General features: G+C 34.5%; 1 long non-coding RNA gene across 2 annotated transcripts; it reads left to right on the top strand.

The window, feature by feature from the left end:
• The first annotated feature begins 276 nt into the window (after nt 1-276).
• LOC148801055 (uncharacterized) lies at nt 277-3,382 on the top strand. Of its 2 annotated transcripts, XR_016083752.1 has the most exons (3): nt 277-407; nt 1,385-1,616; nt 3,135-3,382. It is a non-coding gene; the product is annotated as an uncharacterized LOC148801055 (long non-coding RNA). The 2 variants fall into 2 exon arrangements; XR_016083751.1 differs by lacking the exon at nt 3,135-3,382 and having other exon boundaries at nt 1,385-1,674.
• Nucleotides 3,383-5,532: the final 2,150 nt, after the last annotated feature.

Genomic DNA, 5,532 nt, shown 5'->3' on the forward strand with positions numbered 1-5,532 from the left:
CTATCCATCCATCAACCACTCAAGAGCTGTTATTAAAATTGAAGTAAATAGTTTTCTTCATCAACCCACATGGACATATGTAGGATTCAAATAATACTTAATTTGATGAACCCACAACTGAAAAGATCATAGGATGGTCCGAACACTACTACACCCTTTAAAAATATAGAATGGAATTCGCATCAACGCCCCACACAATGAAACAGGGACACCTGTCCTCCCACACGAGTTCCATTCTTATGCGTGCAGAGCTAACATGTGCTAGCTAAAGGGGATCACCCTATTCCCGTTTAGCCAGTACTCTGTTACTGTCCTTCAATGTTTGATCGGGATCTGATCTGATCTGACCACTTCCTTCTAGGGCACCGCCGCACCGGCACTTGTTCCGGCGGTCACACTGTCTCAAGGTAATCAATTCTCCCTCTCTCTCATCTCTCTAATGCCTTCAAATGATATACTTAAATTTTTATTTTTATTTTTGAAGCGAGGCCATGATCAGATAGATACTCAAACCTTCGATGAGATAATTAATTGTTACTTAAATTAAAATTTATTGCATAATATTTTTGAAAGGAAAAATATTATTGATAATGAATGGGAAGGGGATGTGAACCTTACCTTTAAAAAACCGAGATCATATCAGTGTTCGCAACTTTGCAGCCTTGCATTGAGAATATCTCCATTATGATTTTTTTATGAAATTCCCAATGCAAGGCCTAAAGGCATGAAACGAAAATAATTCCTAGAGTGTTCTTTGGTGAAATCAGGTGTTTTCAGATCTGATCTGTATAGTAATGCTTTGAGACCCTGATTTTCTTGAGTTCTACTTTTTGTGGTTGTATATACTCTTGTACCTTCTTCTTTTCTAATTAATATAATATCTTGTTATCTTCTTCTTAAAAGAAGACTATTATTTATAACAAGGGTTAAATTAAAACCTTTATTTGGTATTTTTACTTTTATTTGGCCCTTTTTTATGAAAAAACATTTATTTGGTCTTTTAAGACCTCAAAAGGTTATTATTATACATTTCAATGTGTAAGGTACCAACTGACTGGTTGGTGAGGTCTGATCGAGATTTGGGAGTGAATTCCACAGGCACCAGGGTTTGGGGTTATGGGTTAAGTGATGGAGATTCTCTAATTAATGGGGACGACCTGGTCCTATTTTGTTAAAAATGAGGAAAGTTTAACTTTAGCCAGTTCCCACAAAAGTATAGTTGAAGGTTGTGTAGTTTCCTCTTTTACCTCCTTTAATTAAACCCTGTTAAGAGATTTAAAAAAGAAGCAAACACATTATACTATTATAGTATGAGTACAGAAATCTGTTAAGAAAAAAAGATGTGAGCGAGTACTAATATGATGTTGTTTCGTGTACATAACAGGCAATCATGCAAACATGGAAACTTTTGTGTGAATGATGTTTGGTGATATTGATCTTGGGGACTCTGGTTTGAGAATTGGCACGGGGTGAGGGTTTTCGAGTGATTTGAATGGTGAATAGGAGAGTGGTCTCGTCAGAATTGAAGTAGATCGAAGAAGATATAGAACTGATGAGGTTGTTGAAGTTCAAGAGGTTCAGGGATTCCTTCCCTCCTGAGAGATGAAGGTGTCTTTGTAAGTCTTGTCCCAATTGAAATTGAATGATTGGATAAATAAAATATCTTTTTGTTTTTGGACCGGATCTAATAAGTACTTAAATGAGCATTTGATAAATATTTTGACAGTGCTTATAACGTTATTATGCCTACATGATTTAAACTGCTTTTGTTTGTTACATGCCATGCACACCGGTTCAAGTTGACAGGTTGTTTAGCCACCTGCTTACCATTAACACTCAGTCAAAAAAAAAAAATGTCACACATTTTAGTGATTCTTTGGATCATCATCCATTAACTTCGCTTTTTTGTTTGCTCTCTGTTTGGCATTGTTGCCATTGCTTAAGAAAACAGTGCCACATTGAAAAATAGTGTTCTAGGAAACGGGTATGTGTTTGTAACCATTTTTCTGTAAAAAATGATACTTTAAGCCATGTCTTGGAAATCGAGAAAATATAGTTTGGAGCAACATCAAATTTAGTTTTTCTTGGAACTGTAACTCGTTGCTGCCAATAGGGATATGAAGTGGCAGTGACGTGGCATTGGATAATGGGTACCAATGCTGAAAACATTTCCTGGAGCACTGATACCAAACAGAAAAAGTTGTTATTGCTACAGGAAACGTCCTACTTGGCAGCAACAATTCCAAACAAAAAAAAGACACTGTTTTCTCAGAAAACAGTGCTTCCAACCCACATATCAACAGCAGCAGCAATACTGTTTTCTGAAAAAGCGGTGCTGCATCTGTAGCATTGATGCCAGACATATACCTAGTTTATCTTAAAGTTATGTTTGGTTTGAAGGAAAAAATAGGGAAAGGAAAGGAAAGATAGGAAAACCTATACAAGGCTTGTAAAGGTTTCCCTACATTTTCCCTTCCTTTCCTTACTTTTTCCTTCAAACCAAACACAGCCTTATTATCCTTTCATAATTTCTTTTACACACATGTCCCTTTCATAACACCCTGCGTGTTGTGTCTCTATGCTCTTATTATCCTTGATTCCTGGTAATGGGGCCTTCATAATCTATCCACTCTATCCTATGGGTAAGGTTTTTGAGGGCCAATCCATTCATGCCAAGTAAGATTACTTTATCCTTAGCTTGATTGGCTTAGGGAGAGAGCAAATCAGCCCCCCACAACATCCCACAGCACATTCAGGCTGTGTATTAGGAATATCTCCTAAAGATGATACCAGAATTGATGATATAATCATCGGGAGATATTCACAATACACAGCAGGGATATGCTGTGGGACAATGTGGGGGGCAATCTGGTGGGTGCTGATTTGAATTCTGGCTTAAAGAGGTGTTATTTGATACAGTGGTATTGCGTTTTCATTGTGTTTTAGCCTTTTGGATTGATTAATACAAATTTGTGTGAGAGATTATTTTTTATTTGAAATGTTTTAAATTGATAAATGCAAATATTATTATTTCTATCTAAAACATCATCAACTTTATATTCCTGGCTTACATACATTTTTCTACTTTAAATGACACTCATATACAGGTGGTCTTGTTTATCTCAATCATGCAGACTCTTTACCCAATCTAGATGGAATATATATAAGTCGGTTTTAGTGGATACAGCTCAGAGCATGTCGGTTCCTTCTTATCTTCTTTTTCTGGGTTGGGCATTCAAAAAGTCAGTAGTATTACCCTAAATCTTGATGCAACTACAGTTCTCTTGTTCTCATATGCAAATCATGTGATGTACCTAAAGCCCAACTTAGAGGTCTAAAACAAAAGAAAAATAAGTGAATATAATAGAGGATATATTATAAAAGGTGCAAATTATATGATGTAGAAACACATTTTGTTGATGCTAATGTATAGCTTGAATTAATATTGCACTTTATGTGTTTGCAAAACTGATCTATAAGTTGAAGGGGTTAGAGGAATTAGAGCATATTGGAAAAAAAAAATTATGATGGAAGTAATAAGAAATGGTTTATGTGCCTAATAATTTAACAAAAGATATAGTTTTAGATAAATGGAATGGCAAAACAGGATTCATATAACTGATTCTATATAGTTGGAATAAGGTTTAGATGATGATGTATATACAAAATATTTTAGAGAAAATCATTCTAGCTTGCTAATTGATAAAATCCAAGGAGATTCAAATCCTAGACATTCATCTCTCTATAGCTTCAAACAAAAGTTCTATACCAGTGTAAAACAGTTTGTATTGCTGAATAGGGTGTAAGTAGGGCTGGGTTAGGTTGGTCAATCCTAACAAAATTTTGCCTTTAAATTTAAAACTATTCACATTCATATATATGTACATACACATATAAATACATACAGATAGATATATATACTATATATATATATATATAACCATACACATTTATAAGTAGTTAAAGTGAATTAAGTCAGGTTCATACTTATCAATCCTAACCCCAACTTTAACTTCAACCTGACGTAACCTGACCTAAGTTGCAGCTTTATTAATTGCCAAAGGATGGCATCATGTTTAGAAGCCAAAGGGACCCAGAGTTAAATATTTGGTCAAACTTTTAGCCCATAATCCTTAATTACCACATGTCCAAAATTTTTGTGGGGCAATTATATATAATAACTGAAATATGTGGGTGAATTGAATTATTATTATTATTATTATTATTCCTGCTCAAAGAGATGTCGTTATAAATACAATCTCGATCGCAAAAAAATAAAAATAAACTCTAGACCAAGATTGTACATCATTGATAGATAATGCATGACCTGCAGCTTTATGCGTTGTATCATTCGTTCCCTAGGCACAAAGTTAACTGAGCAGTGAGGAAACCAACTCATATAAGCCCTGCACTCAGCAACCAGTTGAATGATGCGCCACGGAGGATCTAAGATTTCCTCCAATAGAGCTCTAATAAAGTGGATAACTTATATTGCATTCTCTTTATAGTGAACTTATTATTGGATGAAATTGAACCTGAGCTTTGCACTGTTTAAATATCTTTAAATATTTTATTTATTTAATTATTTTATCCACTAAAAAGCAACAGAAATAAGACATATGGGCTTCAATCACTTCAACCACTATCAAACAGCCTTCAATTGAAAGGTTATTTTAAAATCTTACAATTAATATAATATGATTCAAGATTCAAAGTGAGAGAGAGGCACGGCGTCATTACAAATTCAAACTAACTAATGTTAACTATATACTACCATTGCTAAAAGAGGCATCCAAAGTTGGATATTGGCTGATTGAGGCATTTTTTTCAACCTCAAACAGGAAAGCAAGGCACTTGTTGACTTGTTGCTAAATTCCATTAAAAGATAAACCTGTTTATTGAAGGATATGCTTATTTAATAATTCAGATCAGGGTTTTTAAAACCGACCCGGATAATGAATTGGTTAGGTGTCTAGTTCCCGGGCCGAATGGTCTAATCGTTTGAATTAAATGGTCGTTCGTTCTGACAAAAAAATTAAAAATTAAAAAAAATAAAAAAATGGTCAAAATCGTTGAACGGTTCAACCGCCCGGGTCAGCAGTTTGTTGACTAAATCAACATTTTTTTTGGTAAAAAATTCGGTTTTGGTGAAAAACGGAACCGGTCACCTAACCGGTTCTCGATTTTTTTGGTCCAACTGTCCGATCTGGTCCGGTTTTGAAAACCATGGTTCAGATGGTCAATTGTCATCCCTTCCATTTTACAAGAGTTTCAGGTTCAATTAATCTGCGTTTGCCTTATCGTGCTTAAAATGATGACCAAACAATTTAATTTTTTTTTTAAATAATTACTTTTAACAATTGTATATGCCTAATAAATGTATATATAAGTATGAATATTAAATCTATTAGTTATAAACTTCACATAATTATAATTATATATATATATATATTATAATTACTAGTCGGGCCCGTGTGGTACATGGGATGGGGCACCCCTCCTTGTCCCTCGCCCCTGTAAATCAAGACACTC

This window comes from Nelumbo nucifera, chromosome 3, assembly GCF_055504915.1.
Source record: "Nelumbo nucifera cultivar China Antique chromosome 3, China Antique-T2T, whole genome shotgun sequence".
NCBI classification, from domain to species: Eukaryota; Viridiplantae; Streptophyta; class Magnoliopsida; order Proteales; family Nelumbonaceae; genus Nelumbo; species Nelumbo nucifera.